Raw genomic sequence first — 17,962 nt, forward strand, 5'->3', positions numbered from 1 at the left:
ATGTCGGCGGTGGTCTGGCCCCAGCTGCATGTCATCTCACTTCCTGACCCATGGTGACAGCCTAGGGTTCTGCCAAAAGGCAAGATGAGCCTGGCAAAAGGCTGGAGATGCCGGGGATCGAACCCGGGGCCTCATACATGCAAAGCATGCGCTCTACCACTGAGCTACATCCCCCACGTCCTGGGGTGGGGGTGGGGCGGGCTGACCTTGCTTCACCGAAGGAAATCTGGAATTCTATGTACCTCAAATTCACCACATATGGCACTAGAAAATAAGGTGTCAGATGTGGGATTCCCCATGACTTACATCTGGATTGTATAGCACCATTTTATGGAATAAGGCTCACTCTAGAATGAACAAATGCCCCACATACAACAGCTAGATGCGATCTAAACATGCCAGAGTTTTCAAGGCAACTGGTTAAGGTTACATGAAAGAAGAATATGGTTGAGTGCTGCTTACAAATGTCCTGAGACGCATTAAGGTACTCTTGCTCTTACTGCAGGACACACAGCTATGTTACATAAGCACGTAAAGAGTTGAGATCCAGATGCATCTATTGCTAAGGACGGCACCTTAATTCTGAGTTTTAGTCCATTAAATTCTCAGTTACGTGGGGGAAAAATTCATGTGATCTTTCTGAGAGAGGTGAAAGGTATTCCCTGACTCTTTCGCATGGCTAATTGTAGGGGGTGTGGGTTTAATCACTGGAAAGAAATATTTTCCCACCATTATAACTCCATATGATTTTAATCCAGCGAGTCAATCGTATCGTATTTATATTCCAAGATAAGATAAGCGTTTTTGCCTCCTTTCCTCTTCAAGGGGTATAGACGTATTTCTGGGAGGGTTTGTGCAGCCTTCTGTGCAGTAGGCAGTGCGTCAGTCTCATAATCTGAAAGTCCTGAGTTTGATCCTCAGAGAGGGTATTTCTGTGCTCCTTTTGGCAAGACGAACATCTCAGATTTTCTCCAAATCTGTAAACTATTACTCCACTTCGCATCTTGCTCAGTTTTAGGGAGATGGTGGCTTTCTAAATTCCCTCTCGCATATATATATATATATATATATATATATGACCGCTCTCATTGTAGGCAAGGAGTAGCTGGGTCGGCTGACAAAACATCTACTTTGGTACAATGAGACTGGAAGTCTTCCAAGTGCCTTCATATATTTAGTCAAGGGTTTGGAATGAATTCTGATCTGCAGGTCCTTGTTTACTTCTCTTCCCACATCCCTCAGAAATGAGGATGTGGTCAATTTCATTAGAAAACAGAAGACATCTACCCTTCTGTCCCAGCATTTACTTGGAGCTCGGAATTTTTTTTTTTCTTAATCAGAGGGGAAGATAATGTCTTAATAACAGAGAAGGCGATGGAAACCTAAAGGGCGAAGTCCTCCGCGGCAGATTTGAACCGGCGAACTAAGGGTTACTGTTTTTGCACTACTCTCGGCCGCTCTATCAACTGAGCTACCGAAGGCGGAGACAGCAAAGCTTTCCGTGATGCATTCATCTGTCTTTCAATAATGGTTGTGGCGCAGTTGGGTGCGGGTGCTGCAGTGGAATGAGAAAACTCATGAATACGACCTAGGGCTAGCTCTCCAAATGGCCACTTCCTAGAATGCTTTCTCAGCTACATCTTTTCAACTTAAAGGGGGATTGCTTACCTACCTTAATGTGCTGGGCTGGCTTGAAGGAAAGAAGGGGACCTAGAAATTGAAATTCTACACAAAAGGAAATGTGATCAAAGGGTATGGGGCAAAGGTAGTCCACAGCCCTTTGGAAGCATTTGTGACCAAAGTATGACAGCATGGAAACGTCAAGGAGAGGCCAGAAAGTTAGGGGAGGCATTACGACATGCATCACTACGCACTGAGCATGAAGAACATGCATGTTTAATGCCTCTGTGAATGGAAAGGGAAAAGCAAAATCATGGTCCAATCGCAAGTGATTGGGATAAAGAAGACATTCAGTTTTTCTTAAACCTTCTGTAAGGAGTCTCTGGTTTAGAGGAAGAATTCACATCAATGGCCAAGACAGCTGTGACCGTTTTCTATACCGAGATTGCCAAGATGAACCACCACTTTGGTTTCTTGGGGGAGAAAGATTCTTTTTTCTATAAAGACCGAAAATGAGATAGCCCCATTTCACAAGCTTTCCCAAGGCAAGAGCCGGGCAATGTCGGCGGTGGTCTGGCCCCAGCTGCATGTCATCTCACTTCCTGACCCATGGTGACAGCCTAGGGTTCTGCCAAAAGGCAAGATGAGCCTGGCAAAAGGCTGGAGATGCCGGGGATCGAACCCGGGGCCTCATACATGCAAAGCATGCGCTCTACCACTGAGCTACATCCCCCACGTCCTGGGGTGGGGGTGGGGCGGGCTGACCTTGCTTCACCGAAGGAAATCTGGAATTCTATGTACCTCAAATTCACCACATATGGCACTAGAAAATAAGGTGTCAGATGTGGGATTCCCCATGACTTACATCTGGATTGTATAGCACCATTTTATGGAATAAGGCTCACTCTAGAATGAACAAATGCCCCACATACAACAGCTAGATGCGATCTAAACATGCCAGAGTTTTCAAGGCAACTGGTTAAGGTTACATGAAAGAAGAATATGGTTGAGTGCTGCTTACAAATGTCCTGAGACGCATTAAGGTACTCTTGCTCTTACTGCAGGACACACAGCTATGTTACATAAGCACGTAAAGAGTTGAGATCCAGATGCATCTATTGCTAAGGACGGCACCTTAATTCTGAGTTTTAGTCCATTAAATTCTCAGTTACGTGGGGGAAAAATTCATGTGATCTTTCTGAGAGAGGTGAAAGGTATTCCCTGACTCTTTCGCATGGCTAATTGTAGGGGGTGTGGGTTTAATCACTGGAAAGAAATATTTTCCCACCATTATAACTCCATATGATTTTAATCCAGCGAGTCAATCGTATCGTATTTATATTCCAAGATAAGATAAGCGTTTTTGCCTCCTTTCCTCTTCAAGGGGTATAGACGTATTTCTGGGAGGGTTTGTGCAGCCTTCTGTGCAGTAGGCAGTGCGTCAGTCTCATAATCTGAAAGTCCTGAGTTTGATCCTCAGAGAGGGTATTTCTGTGCTCCTTTTGGCAAGACGAACATCTCAGATTTTCTCCAAATCTGTAAACTATTACTCCACTTCGCATCTTGCTCAGTTTTAGGGAGATGGTGGCTTTCTAAATTCCCTCTCGCATATATATATATATATATATATATATATGACCGCTCTCATTGTAGGCAAGGAGTAGCTGGGTCGGCTGACAAAACATCTACTTTGGTACAATGAGACTGGAAGTCTTCCAAGTGCCTTCATATATTTAGTCAAGGGTTTGGAATGAATTCTGATCTGCAGGTCCTTGTTTACTTCTCTTCCCACATCCCTCAGAAATGAGGATGTGGTCAATTTCATTAGAAAACAGAAGACATCTACCCTTCTGTCCCAGCATTTACTTGGAGCTCGGAATTTTTTTTTTTCTTAATCAGAGGGGAAGATAATGTCTTAATAACAGAGAAGGCGATGGAAACCTAAAGGGCGAAGTCCTCCGCGGCAGATTTGAACCGGCGAACTAAGGGTTACTGTTTTTGCACTACTCTCGGCCGCTCTATCAACTGAGCTACCGAAGGCGGAGACAGCAAAGCTTTCCGTGATGCATTCATCTGTCTTTCAATAATGGTTGTGGCGCAGTTGGGTGCGGGTGCTGCAGTGGAATGAGAAAACTCATGAATACGACCTAGGGCTAGCTCTCCAAATGGCCACTTCCTAGAATGCTTTCTCAGCTACATCTTTTCAACTTAAAGGGGGATTGCTTACCTACCTTAATGTGCTGGGCTGGCTTGAAGGAAAGAAGGGGACCTAGAAATTGAAATTCTACACAAAAGGAAATGTGATCAAAGGGTATGGGGCAAAGGTAGTCCACAGCCCTTTGGAAGCATTTGTGACCAAAGTATGACAGCATGGAAACGTCAAGGAGAGGCCAGAAAGTTAGGGGAGGCATTACGACATGCATCACTACGCACTGAGCATGAAGAACATGCATGTTTAATGCCTCTGTGAATGGAAAGGGAAAAGCAAAATCATGGTCCAATCGCAAGTGATTGGGATAAAGAAGACATTCAGTTTTTCTTAAACCTTCTGTAAGGAGTCTCTGGTTTAGAGGAAGAATTCACATCAATGGCCAAGACAGCTGTGACCGTTTTCTATACCGAGATTGCCAAGATGAACCACCACTTTGGTTTCTTGGGGGAGAAAGATTCTTTTTTCTATAAAGACCGAAAATGAGATAGCCCCATTTCACAAGCTTTCCCAAGGCAAGAGCCGGGCAATGTCGGCGGTGGTCTGGCCCCAGCTGCATGTCATCTCACTTCCTGACCCATGGTGACAGCCTAGGGTTCTGCCAAAAGGCAAGATGAGCCTGGCAAAAGGCTGGAGATGCCGGGGATCGAACCCGGGGCCTCATACATGCAAAGCATGCGCTCTACCACTGAGCTACATCCCCCACGTCCTGGGGTGGGGGTGGGGCGGGCTGACCTTGCTTCACCGAAGGAAATCTGGAATTCTATGTACCTCAAATTCACCACATATGGCACTAGAAAATAAGGTGTCAGATGTGGGATTCCCCATGACTTACATCTGGATTGTATAGCACCATTTTATGGAATAAGGCTCACTCTAGAATGAACAAATGCCCCACATACAACAGCTAGATGCGATCTAAACATGCCAGAGTTTTCAAGGCAACTGGTTAAGGTTACATGAAAGAAGAATATGGTTGAGTGCTGCTTACAAATGTCCTGAGACGCATTAAGGTACTCTTGCTCTTACTGCAGGACACACAGCTATGTTACATAAGCACGTAAAGAGTTGAGATCCAGATGCATCTATTGCTAAGGACGGCACCTTAATTCTGAGTTTTAGTCCATTAAATTCTCAGTTACGTGGGGGAAAAATTCATGTGATCTTTCTGAGAGAGGTGAAAGGTATTCCCTGACTCTTTCGCATGGCTAATTGTAGGGGGTGTGGGTTTAATCACTGGAAAGAAATATTTTCCCACCATTATAACTCCATATGATTTTAATCCAGCGAGTCAATCGTATCGTATTTATATTCCAAGATAAGATAAGCGTTTTTGCCTCCTTTCCTCTTCAAGGGGTATAGACGTATTTCTGGGAGGGTTTGTGCAGCCTTCTGTGCAGTAGGCAGTGCGTCAGTCTCATAATCTGAAAGTCCTGAGTTTGATCCTCAGAGAGGGTATTTCTGTGCTCCTTTTGGCAAGACGAACATCTCAGATTTTCTCCAAATCTGTAAACTATTACTCCACTTCGCATCTTGCTCAGTTTTAGGGAGATGGTGGCTTTCTAAATTCCCTCTCGCATATATATATATATATATATATATATATGACCGCTCTCATTGTAGGCAAGGAGTAGCTGGGTCGGCTGACAAAACATCTACTTTGGTACAATGAGACTGGAAGTCTTCCAAGTGCCTTCATATATTTAGTCAAGGGTTTGGAATGAATTCTGATCTGCAGGTCCTTGTTTACTTCTCTTCCCACATCCCTCAGAAATGAGGATGTGGTCAATTTCATTAGAAAACAGAAGACATCTACCCTTCTGTCCCAGCATTTACTTGGAGCTCGGAATTTTTTTTTTTCTTAATCAGAGGGGAAGATAATGTCTTAATAACAGAGAAGGCGATGGAAACCTAAAGGGCGAAGTCCTCCGCGGTAGATTTGAACCGGCGAATTAAGGGTTACTGTTTTTGCACTACTCTCGGCCGCTCTATCAACTGAGCTACCGAAGGCGGAGACAGCAAAGCTTTCCGTGATGCATTCATCTGTCTTTCAATAATGGTTGTGGCGCAGTTGGGTGCGGGTGCTGCAGTGGAATGAGAAAACTCATGAATACGACCTAGGGCTAGCTCTCCAAATGGCCACTTCCTAGAATGCTTTCTCAGCTACATCTTTTCAACTTAAAGGGGGATTGCTTACCTACCTTAATGTGCTGGGCTGGCTTGAAGGAAAGAAGGGGACCTAGAAATTGAAATTCTACACAAAAGGAAATGTGATCAAAGGGTATGGGGCAAAGGTAGTCCACAGCCCTTTGGAAGCATTTGTGACCAAAGTATGACAGCATGGAAACGTCAAGGAGAGGCCAGAAAGTTAGGGGAGGCATTACGACATGCATCACTACGCACTGAGCATGAAGAACATGCATGTTTAATGCCTCTGTGAATGGAAAGGGAAAAGCAAAATCATGGTCCAATCGCAAGTGATTGGGATAAAGAAGACATTCAGTTTTTCTTAAACCTTCTGTAAGGAGTCTCTGGTTTAGAGGAAGAATTCACATCAATGGCCAAGACAGCTGTGACCGTTTTCTATACCGAGATTGCCAAGATGAACCACCACTTTGGTTTCTTGGGGGAGAAAGATTCTTTTTTCTATAAAGACCGAAAATGAGATAGCCCCATTTCACAAGCTTTCCCAAGGCAAGAGCCGGGCAATGTCGGCGGTGGTCTGGCCCCAGCTGCATGTCATCTCACTTCCTGACCCATGGTGACAGCCTAGGGTTCTGCCAAAAGGCAAGATGAGCCTGGCAAAAGGCTGGAGATGCCGGGGATCGAACCCGGGGCCTCATACATGCAAAGCATGCGCTCTACCACTGAGCTACATCCCCCACGTCCTGGGGTGGGGGTGGGGCGGGCTGACCTTGCTTCACCGAAGGAAATCTGGAATTCTATGTACCTCAAATTCACCACATATGGCACTAGAAAATAAGGTGTCAGATGTGGGATTCCCCATGACTTACATCTGGATTGTATAGCACCATTTTATGGAATAAGGCTCACTCTAGAATGAACAAATGCCCCACATACAACAGCTAGATGCGATCTAAACATGCCAGAGTTTTCAAGGCAACTGGTTAAGGTTACATGAAAGAAGAATATGGTTGAGTGCTGCTTACAAATGTCCTGAGACGAATTAAGGTACTCTTGCTCTTACTGCAGGACACACAGCTATGTTACATAAGCACGTAAAGAGTTGAGATCCAGATGCATCTATTGCTAAGGACGGCACCTTAATTCTGAGTTTTAGTCCATTAAATTCTCAGTTACGTGGGGGAAAAATTCATGTGATCTTTCTGAGAGAGGTGAAAGGTATTCCCTGACTCTTTCGCATGGCTAATTGTAGGGGGTGTGGGTTTAATCACTGGAAAGAAATATTTTCCCACCATTATAACTCCATATGATTTTAATCCAGCGAGTCAATCGTATCGTATTTATATTCCAAGATAAGATAAGCGTTTTTGCCTCCTTTCCTCTTCAAGGGGTATAGACGTATTTCTGGGAGGGTTTGTGCAGCCTTCTGTGCAGTAGGCAGTGCGTCAGTCTCATAATCTGAAAGTCCTGAGTTTGATCCTCAGAGAGGGTATTTCTGTGCTCCTTTTGGCAAGACGAACATCTCAGATTTTCTCCAAATCTGTAAACTATTACTCCACTTCGCATCTTGCTCAGTTTTAGGGAGATGGTGGCTTTCTAAATTCCCTCTCGCATATATATATATATATATATATATATATGACCGCTCTCATTGTAGGCAAGGAGTAGCTGGGTCGGCTGACAAAACATCTACTTTGGTACAATGAGACTGGAAGTCTTCCAAGTGCCTTCATATATTTAGTCAAGGGTTTGGAATGAATTCTGATCTGCAGGTCCTTGTTTACTTCTCTTCCCACATCCCTCAGAAATGAGGATGTGGTCAATTTCATTAGAAAACAGAAGACATCTACCCTTCTGTCCCAGCATTTACTTGGAGCTCGGAATTTTTTTTTTTCTTAATCAGAGGGGAAGATAATGTCTTAATAACAGAGAAGGCGATGGAAACCTAAAGGGCGAAGTCCTCCGCGGCAGATTTGAACCGGCGAACTAAGGGTTACTGTTTTTGCACTACTCTCGGCCGCTCTATCAACTGAGCTACCGAAGGCGGAGACAGCAAAGCTTTCCGTGATGCATTCATCTGTCTTTCAATAATGGTTGTGGCGCAGTTGGGTGCGGGTGCTGCAGTGGAATGAGAAAACTCATGAATACGACCTAGGGCTAGCTCTCCAAATGGCCACTTCCTAGAATGCTTTCTCAGCTACATCTTTTCAACTTAAAGGGGGATTGCTTACCTACCTTAATGTGCTGGGCTGGCTTGAAGGAAAGAAGGGGACCTAGAAATTGAAATTCTACACAAAAGGAAATGTGATCAAAGGGTATGGGGCAAAGGTAGTCCACAGCCCTTTGGAAGCATTTGTGACCAAAGTATGACAGCATGGAAACGTCAAGGAGAGGCCAGAAAGTTAGGGGAGGCATTACGACATGCATCACTACGCACTGAGCATGAAGAACATGCATGTTTAATGCCTCTGTGAATGGAAAGGGAAAAGCAAAATCATGGTCCAATCGCAAGTGATTGGGATAAAGAAGACATTCAGTTTTTCTTAAACCTTCTGTAAGGAGTCTCTGGTTTAGAGGAAGAATTCACATCAATGGCCAAGACAGCTGTGACCGTTTTCTATACCGAGATTGCCAAGATGAACCACCACTTTGGTTTCTTGGGGGAGAAAGATTCTTTTTTCTATAAAGACCGAAAATGAGATAGCCCCATTTCACAAGCTTTCCCAAGGCAAGAGCCGGGCAATGTCGGCGGTGGTCTGGCCCCAGCTGCATGTCATCTCACTTCCTGACCCATGGTGACAGCCTAGGGTTCTGCCAAAAGGCAAGATGAGCCTGGCAAAAGGCTGGAGATGCCGGGGATCGAACCCGGGGCCTCATACATGCAAAGCATGCGCTCTACCACTGAGCTACATCCCCCACGTCCTGGGGTGGGGGTGGGGCGGGCTGACCTTGCTTCACCGAAGGAAATCTGGAATTCTATGTACCTCAAATTCACCACATATGGCACTAGAAAATAAGGTGTCAGATGTGGGATTCCCCATGACTTACATCTGGATTGTATAGCACCATTTTATGGAATAAGGCTCACTCTAGAATGAACAAATGCCCCACATACAACAGCTAGATGCGATCTAAACATGCCAGAGTTTTCAAGGCAACTGGTTAAGGTTACATGAAAGAAGAATATGGTTGAGTGCTGCTTACAAATGTCCTGAGACGAATTAAGGTACTCTTGCTCTTACTGCAGGACACACAGCTATGTTACATAAGCACGTAAAGAGTTGAGATCCAGATGCATCTATTGCTAAGGACGGCACCTTAATTCTGAGTTTTAGTCCATTAAATTCTCAGTTACGTGGGGGAAAAATTCATGTGATCTTTCTGAGAGAGGTGAAAGGTATTCCCTGACTCTTTCGCATGGCTAATTGTAGGGGGTGTGGGTTTAATCACTGGAAAGAAATATTTTCCCACCATTATAACTCCATATGATTTTAATCCAGCGAGTCAATCGTATCGTATTTATATTCCAAGATAAGATAAGCGTTTTTGCCTCCTTTCCTCTTCAAGGGGTATAGACGTATTTCTGGGAGGGTTTGTGCAGCCTTCTGTGCAGTAGGCAGTGCGTCAGTCTCATAATCTGAAAGTCCTGAGTTTGATCCTCAGAGAGGGTATTTCTGTGCTCCTTTTGGCAAGACGAACATCTCAGATTTTCTCCAAATCTGTAAACTATTACTCCACTTCGCATCTTGCTCAGTTTTAGGGAGATGGTGGCTTTCTAAATTCCCTCTCGCATATATATATATATATATATATATATATGACCGCTCTCATTGTAGGCAAGGAGTAGCTGGGTCGGCTGACAAAACATCTACTTTGGTACAATGAGACTGGAAGTCTTCCAAGTGCCTTCATATATTTAGTCAAGGGTTTGGAATGAATTCTGATCTGCAGGTCCTTGTTTACTTCTCTTCCCACATCCCTCAGAAATGAGGATGTGGTCAATTTCATTAGAAAACAGAAGACATCTACCCTTCTGTCCCAGCATTTACTTGGAGCTCGGAATTTTTTTTTTTCTTAATCAGAGGGGAAGATAATGTCTTAATAACAGAGAAGGCGATGGAAACCTAAAGGGCGAAGTCCTCCGCGGTAGATTTGAACCGGCGAATTAAGGGTTACTGTTTTTGCACTACTCTCGGCCGCTCTATCAACTGAGCTACCGAAGGCGGAGACAGCAAAGCTTTCCGTGATGCATTCATCTGTCTTTCAATAATGGTTGTGGCGCAGTTGGGTGCGGGTGCTGCAGTGGAATGAGAAAACTCATGAATACGACCTAGGGCTAGCTCTCCAAATGGCCACTTCCTAGAATGCTTTCTCAGCTACATCTTTTCAACTTAAAGGGGGATTGCTTACCTACCTTAATGTGCTGGGCTGGCTTGAAGGAAAGAAGGGGACCTAGAAATTGAAATTCTACACAAAAGGAAATGTGATCAAAGGGTATGGGGCAAAGGTAGTCCACAGCCCTTTGGAAGCATTTGTGACCAAAGTATGACAGCATGGAAACGTCAAGGAGAGGCCAGAAAGTTAGGGGAGGCATTACGACATGCATCACTACGCACTGAGCATGAAGAACATGCATGTTTAATGCCTCTGTGAATGGAAAGGGAAAAGCAAAATCATGGTCCAATCGCAAGTGATTGGGATAAAGAAGACATTCAGTTTTTCTTAAACCTTCTGTAAGGAGTCTCTGGTTTAGAGGAAGAATTCACATCAATGGCCAAGACAGCTGTGACCGTTTTCTATACCGAGATTGCCAAGATGAACCACCACTTTGGTTTCTTGGGGGAGAAAGATTCTTTTTTCTATAAAGACCGAAAATGAGATAGCCCCATTTCACAAGCTTTCCCAAGGCAAGAGCCGGGCAATGTCGGCGGTGGTCTGGCCCCAGCTGCATGTCATCTCACTTCCTGACCCATGGTGACAGCCTAGGGTTCTGCCAAAAGGCAAGATGAGCCTGGCAAAAGGCTGGAGATGCCGGGGATCGAACCCGGGGCCTCATACATGCAAAGCATGCGCTCTACCACTGAGCTACATCCCCCACGTCCTGGGGTGGGGGTGGGGCGGGCTGACCTTGCTTCACCGAAGGAAATCTGGAATTCTATGTACCTCAAATTCACCACATATGGCACTAGAAAATAAGGTGTCAGATGTGGGATTCCCCATGACTTACATCTGGATTGTATAGCACCATTTTATGGAATAAGGCTCACTCTAGAATGAACAAATGCCCCACATACAACAGCTAGATGCGATCTAAACATGCCAGAGTTTTCAAGGCAACTGGTTAAGGTTACATGAAAGAAGAATATGGTTGAGTGCTGCTTACAAATGTCCTGAGACGAATTAAGGTACTCTTGCTCTTACTGCAGGACACACAGCTATGTTACATAAGCACGTAAAGAGTTGAGATCCAGATGCATCTATTGCTAAGGACGGCACCTTAATTCTGAGTTTTAGTCCATTAAATTCTCAGTTACGTGGGGGAAAAATTCATGTGATCTTTCTGAGAGAGGTGAAAGGTATTCCCTGACTCTTTCGCATGGCTAATTGTAGGGGGTGTGGGTTTAATCACTGGAAAGAAATATTTTCCCACCATTATAACTCCATATGATTTTAATCCAGCGAGTCAATCGTATCGTATTTATATTCCAAGATAAGATAAGCGTTTTTGCCTCCTTTCCTCTTCAAGGGGTATAGACGTATTTCTGGGAGGGTTTGTGCAGCCTTCTGTGCAGTAGGCAGTGCGTCAGTCTCATAATCTGAAAGTCCTGAGTTTGATCCTCAGAGAGGGTATTTCTGTGCTCCTTTTGGCAAGACGAACATCTCAGATTTTCTCCAAATCTGTAAACTATTACTCCACTTCGCATCTTGCTCAGTTTTAGGGAGATGGTGGCTTTCTAAATTCCCTCTCGCATATATATATATATATATATATATATATGACCGCTCTCATTGTAGGCAAGGAGTAGCTGGGTCGGCTGACAAAACATCTACTTTGGTACAATGAGACTGGAAGTCTTCCAAGTGCCTTCATATATTTAGTCAAGGGTTTGGAATGAATTCTGATCTGCAGGTCCTTGTTTACTTCTCTTCCCACATCCCTCAGAAATGAGGATGTGGTCAATTTCATTAGAAAACAGAAGACATCTACCCTTCTGTCCCAGCATTTACTTGGAGCTCGGAATTTTTTTTTTTCTTAATCAGAGGGGAAGATAATGTCTTAATAACAGAGAAGGCGATGGAAACCTAAAGGGCGAAGTCCTCCGCGGCAGATTTGAACCGGCGAACTAAGGGTTACTGTTTTTGCACTACTCTCGGCCGCTCTATCAACTGAGCTACCGAAGGCGGAGACAGCAAAGCTTTCCGTGATGCATTCATCTGTCTTTCAATAATGGTTGTGGCGCAGTTGGGTGCGGGTGCTGCAGTGGAATGAGAAAACTCATGAATACGACCTAGGGCTAGCTCTCCAAATGGCCACTTCCTAGAATGCTTTCTCAGCTACATCTTTTCAACTTAAAGGGGGATTGCTTACCTACCTTAATGTGCTGGGCTGGCTTGAAGGAAAGAAGGGGACCTAGAAATTGAAATTCTACACAAAAGGAAATGTGATCAAAGGGTATGGGGCAAAGGTAGTCCACAGCCCTTTGGAAGCATTTGTGACCAAAGTATGACAGCATGGAAACGTCAAGGAGAGGCCAGAAAGTTAGGGGAGGCATTACGACATGCATCACTACGCACTGAGCATGAAGAACATGCATGTTTAATGCCTCTGTGAATGGAAAGGGAAAAGCAAAATCATGGTCCAATCGCAAGTGATTGGGATAAAGAAGACATTCAGTTTTTCTTAAACCTTCTGTAAGGAGTCTCTGGTTTAGAGGAAGAATTCACATCAATGGCCAAGACAGCTGTGACCGTTTTCTATACCGAGATTGCCAAGATGAACCACCACTTTGGTTTCTTGGGGGAGAAAGATTCTTTTTTCTATAAAGACCGAAAATGAGATAGCCCCATTTCACAAGCTTTCCCAAGGCAAGAGCCGGGCAATGTCGGCGGTGGTCTGGCCCCAGCTGCATGTCATCTCACTTCCTGACCCATGGTGACAGCCTAGGGTTCTGCCAAAAGGCAAGATGAGCCTGGCAAAAGGCTGGAGATGCCGGGGATCGAACCCGGGGCCTCATACATGCAAAGCATGCGCTCTACCACTGAGCTACATCCCCCACGTCCTGGGGTGGGGGTGGGGCGGGCTGACCTTGCTTCACCGAAGGAAATCTGGAATTCTATGTACCTCAAATTCACCACATATGGCACTAGAAAATAAGGTGTCAGATGTGGGATTCCCCATGACTTACATCTGGATTGTATAGCACCATTTTATGGAATAAGGCTCACTCTAGAATGAACAAATGCCCCACATACAACAGCTAGATGCGATCTAAACATGCCAGAGTTTTCAAGGCAACTGGTTAAGGTTACATGAAAGAAGAATATGGTTGAGTGCTGCTTACAAATGTCCTGAGACGAATTAAGGTACTCTTGCTCTTACTGCAGGACACACAGCTATGTTACATAAGCACGTAAAGAGTTGAGATCCAGATGCATCTATTGCTAAGGACGGCACCTTAATTCTGAGTTTTAGTCCATTAAATTCTCAGTTACGTGGGGGAAAAATTCATGTGATCTTTCTGAGAGAGGTGAAAGGTATTCCCTGACTCTTTCGCATGGCTAATTGTAGGGGGTGTGGGTTTAATCACTGGAAAGAAATATTTTCCCACCATTATAACTCCATATGATTTTAATCCAGCGAGTCAATCGTATCGTATTTATATTCCAAGATAAGATAAGCGTTTTTGCCTCCTTTCCTCTTCAAGGGGTATAGACGTATTTCTGGGAGGGTTTGTGCAGCCTTCTGTGCAGTAGGCAGTGCGTCAGTCTCATAATCTGAAAGTCCTGAGTTTGATCCTCAGAGAGGGTATTTCTGTGCTCCTTTTGGCAAGACGAACATCTCAGATTTTCTCCAAATCTGTAAACTATTACTCCACTTCGCATCTTGCTCAGTTTTAGGGAGATGGTGGCTTTCTAAATTCCCTCTCGCATATATATATATATATATATATATATATGACCGCTCTCATTGTAGGCAAGGAGTAGCTGGGTCGGCTGACAAAACATCTACTTTGGTACAATGAGACTGGAAGTCTTCCAAGTGCCTTCATATATTTAGTCAAGGGTTTGGAATGAATTCTGATCTGCAGGTCCTTGTTTACTTCTCTTCCCACATCCCTCAGAAATGAGGATGTGGTCAATTTCATTAGAAAACAGAAGACATCTACCCTTCTGTCCCAGCATTTACTTGGAGCTCGGAATTTTTTTTTTTCTTAATCAGAGGGGAAGATAATGTCTTAATAACAGAGAAGGCGATGGAAACCTAAAGGGCGAAGTCCTCCGCGGTAGATTTGAACCGGCGAATTAAGGGTTACTGTTTTTGCACTACTCTCGGCCGCTCTATCAACTGAGCTACCGAAGGCGGAGACAGCAAAGCTTTCCGTGATGCATTCATCTGTCTTTCAATAATGGTTGTGGCGCAGTTGGGTGCGGGTGCTGCAGTGGAATGAGAAAACTCATGAATACGACCTAGGGCTAGCTCTCCAAATGGCCACTTCCTAGAATGCTTTCTCAGCTACATCTTTTCAACTTAAAGGGGGATTGCTTACCTACCTTAATGTGCTGGGCTGGCTTGAAGGAAAGAAGGGGACCTAGAAATTGAAATTCTACACAAAAGGAAATGTGATCAAAGGGTATGGGGCAAAGGTAGTCCACAGCCCTTTGGAAGCATTTGTGACCAAAGTATGACAGCATGGAAACGTCAAGGAGAGGCCAGAAAGTTAGGGGAGGCATTACGACATGCATCACTACGCACTGAGCATGAAGAACATGCATGTTTAATGCCTCTGTGAATGGAAAGGGAAAAGCAAAATCATGGTCCAATCGCAAGTGATTGGGATAAAGAAGACATTCAGTTTTTCTTAAACCTTCTGTAAGGAGTCTCTGGTTTAGAGGAAGAATTCACATCAATGGCCAAGACAGCTGTGACCGTTTTCTATACCGAGATTGCCAAGATGAACCACCACTTTGGTTTCTTGGGGGAGAAAGATTCTTTTTTCTATAAAGACCGAAAATGAGATAGCCCCATTTCACAAGCTTTCCCAAGGCAAGAGCCGGGCAATGTCGGCGGTGGTCTGGCCCCAGCTGCATGTCATCTCACTTCCTGACCCATGGTGACAGCCTAGGGTTCTGCCAAAAGGCAAGATGAGCCTGGCAAAAGGCTGGAGATGCCGGGGATCGAACCCGGGGCCTCATACATGCAAAGCATGCGCTCTACCACTGAGCTACATCCCCCACGTCCTGGGGTGGGGGTGGGGCGGGCTGACCTTGCTTCACCGAAGGAAATCTGGAATTCTATGTACCTCAAATTCACCACATATGGCACTAGAAAATAAGGTGTCAGATGTGGGATTCCCCATGACTTACATCTGGATTGTATAGCACCATTTTATGGAATAAGGCTCACTCTAGAATGAACAAATGCCCCACATACAACAGCTAGATGCGATCTAAACATGCCAGAGTTTTCAAGGCAACTGGTTAAGGTTACATGAAAGAAGAATATGGTTGAGTGCTGCTTACAAATGTCCTGAGACGCATTAAGGTACTCTTGCTCTTACTGCAGGACACACAGCTATGTTACATAAGCACGTAAAGAGTTGAGATCCAGATGCATCTATTGCTAAGGACGGCACCTTAATTCTGAGTTTTAGTCCATTAAATTCTCAGTTACGTGGGGGAAAAATTCATGTGATCTTTCTGAGAGAGGTGAAAGGTATTCCCTGACTCTTTCGCATGGCTAATTGTAGGGGGTGTGGGTTTAATCACTGGAAAGAAATATTTTCCCACCATTATAACTCCATATGATTTTAATCCAGCGAGTCAATCGTATCGTATTTATATTCCAAGATAAGATAAGCGTTTTTGCCTCCTTTCCTCTTCAAGGGGTATAGACGTATTTCTGGGAGGGTTTGTGCAGCCTTCTGTGCAGTAGGCAGTGCGTCAGTCTCATAATCTGAAAGTCCTGAGTTTGATCCTCAGAGAGGGTATTTCTGTGCTCCTTTTGGCAAGACGAACATCTCAGATTTTCTCCAAATCTGTAAACTATTACTCCACTTCGCATCTTGCTCAGTTTTAGGGAGATGGTGGCTTTCTAAATTCCCTCTCGCATATATATATATATATATATATATATATGACCGCTCTCATTGTAGGCAAGGAGTAGCTGGGTCGGCTGACAAAACATCTACTTTGGTACAATGAGACTGGAAGTCTTCCAAGTGCCTTCATATATTTAGTCAAGGGTTTGGAATGAATTCTGATCTGCAGGTCCTTGTTTACTTCTCTTCCCACATCCCTCAGAAATGAGGATGTGGTCAATTTCATTAGAAAACAGAAGACATCTACCCTTCTGTCCCAGCATTTACTTGGAGCTCGGAATTTTTTTTTTTCTTAATCAGAGGGGAAGATAATGTCTTAATAACAGAGAAGGCGATGGAAACCTAAAGGGCGAAGTCCTCCGCGGTAGATTTGAACCGGCGAATTAAGGGTTACTGTTTTTGCACTACTCTCGGCCGCTCTATCAACTGAGCTACCGAAGGCGGAGACAGCAAAGCTTTCCGTGATGCATTCATCTGTCTTTCAATAATGGTTGTGGCGCAGTTGGGTGCGGGTGCTGCAGTGGAATGAGAAAACTCATGAATACGACCTAGGGCTAGCTCTCCAAATGGCCACTTCCTAGAATGCTTTCTCAGCTACATCTTTTCAACTTAAAGGGGGATTGCTTACCTACCTTAATGTGCTGGGCTGGCTTGAAGGAAAGAAGGGGACCTAGAAATTGAAATTCTACACAAAAGGAAATGTGATCAAAGGGTATGGGGCAAAGGTAGTCCACAGCCCTTTGGAAGCATTTGTGACCAAAGTATGACAGCATGGAAACGTCAAGGAGAGGCCAGAAAGTTAGGGGAGGCATTACGACATGCATCACTACGCACTGAGCATGAAGAACATGCATGTTTAATGCCTCTGTGAATGGAAAGGGAAAAGCAAAATCATGGTCCAATCGCAAGTGATTGGGATAAAGAAGACATTCAGTTTTTCTTAAACCTTCTGTAAGGAGTCTCTGGTTTAGAGGAAGAATTCACATCAATGGCCAAGACAGCTGTGACCGTTTTCTATACCGAGATTGCCAAGATGAACCACCACTTTGGTTTCTTGGGGGAGAAAGATTCTTTTTTCTATAAAGACCGAAAATGAGATAGCCCCATTTCACAAGCTTTCCCAAGGCAAGAGCCGGGCAATGTCGGCGGTGGTCTGGCCCCAGCTGCATGTCATCTCACTTCCTGACCCATGGTGACAGCCTAGGGTTCTGCCAAAAGGCAAGATGAGCCTGGCAAAAGGCTGGAGATGCCGGGGATCGAACCCGGGGCCTCATACATGCAAAGCATGCGCTCTACCACTGAGCTACATCCCCCACGTCCTGGGGTGGGGGTGGGGCGGGCTGACCTTGCTTCACCGAAGGAAATCTGGAATTCTATGTACCTCAAATTCACCACATATGGCACTAGAAAATAAGGTGTCAGATGTGGGATTCCCCATGACTTACATCTGGATTGTATAGCACCATTTTATGGAATAAGGCTCACTCTAGAATGAACAAATGCCCCACATACAACAGCTAGATGCGATCTAAACATGCCAGAGTTTTCAAGGCAACTGGTTAAGGTTACATGAAAGAAGAATATGGTTGAGTGCTGCTTACAAATGTCCTGAGACGCATTAAGGTACTCTTGCTCTTACTGCAGGACACACAGCTATGTTACATAAGCA

At 44.5% G+C, this 17,962-nt stretch overlaps 9 non-coding genes across 9 annotated transcripts; all 9 read right to left on the reverse strand.

Annotated features, from left to right (window-relative positions):
- Positions 1-102: 102 nt before the first annotated feature.
- Positions 103-174, reverse strand: TRNAA-UGC (transfer RNA alanine (anticodon UGC)). Its single transcript has one exon. It is a non-coding gene; the product is annotated as a tRNA-Ala (tRNA).
- A 2,107-nt stretch (positions 175-2,281) lies between these two features.
- Positions 2,282-2,353, reverse strand: TRNAA-UGC (transfer RNA alanine (anticodon UGC)). The gene has a single exon. It is a non-coding gene; the product is annotated as a tRNA-Ala (tRNA).
- A 2,107-nt stretch (positions 2,354-4,460) lies between these two features.
- TRNAA-UGC (transfer RNA alanine (anticodon UGC)) lies at positions 4,461-4,532 on the reverse strand. The gene has a single exon. It is a non-coding gene; the product is annotated as a tRNA-Ala (tRNA).
- Positions 4,533-6,639: 2,107 nt separating this feature from the next.
- TRNAA-UGC (transfer RNA alanine (anticodon UGC)) lies at positions 6,640-6,711 on the reverse strand. The gene has a single exon. It is a non-coding gene; the product is annotated as a tRNA-Ala (tRNA).
- A 2,107-nt stretch (positions 6,712-8,818) lies between these two features.
- Positions 8,819-8,890, reverse strand: TRNAA-UGC (transfer RNA alanine (anticodon UGC)). The gene has a single exon. It is a non-coding gene; the product is annotated as a tRNA-Ala (tRNA).
- A 2,107-nt stretch (positions 8,891-10,997) lies between these two features.
- TRNAA-UGC (transfer RNA alanine (anticodon UGC)) lies at positions 10,998-11,069 on the reverse strand. Its single transcript has one exon. It is a non-coding gene; the product is annotated as a tRNA-Ala (tRNA).
- A 2,107-nt stretch (positions 11,070-13,176) lies between these two features.
- On the reverse strand, positions 13,177-13,248 carry TRNAA-UGC (transfer RNA alanine (anticodon UGC)). The gene has a single exon. It is a non-coding gene; the product is annotated as a tRNA-Ala (tRNA).
- Positions 13,249-15,355: 2,107 nt separating this feature from the next.
- TRNAA-UGC (transfer RNA alanine (anticodon UGC)) lies at positions 15,356-15,427 on the reverse strand. The gene has a single exon. It is a non-coding gene; the product is annotated as a tRNA-Ala (tRNA).
- Positions 15,428-17,534: 2,107 nt separating this feature from the next.
- Positions 17,535-17,606, reverse strand: TRNAA-UGC (transfer RNA alanine (anticodon UGC)). Its single transcript has one exon. It is a non-coding gene; the product is annotated as a tRNA-Ala (tRNA).
- Between the last annotated feature and the right edge of the window lie 356 nt (positions 17,607-17,962).

This window comes from Pleurodeles waltl, unplaced genomic scaffold (assembly GCF_031143425.1).
Source record: "Pleurodeles waltl isolate 20211129_DDA unplaced genomic scaffold, aPleWal1.hap1.20221129 scaffold_162, whole genome shotgun sequence".
Classification (NCBI taxonomy): domain Eukaryota; kingdom Metazoa; phylum Chordata; class Amphibia; order Caudata; family Salamandridae; genus Pleurodeles; species Pleurodeles waltl.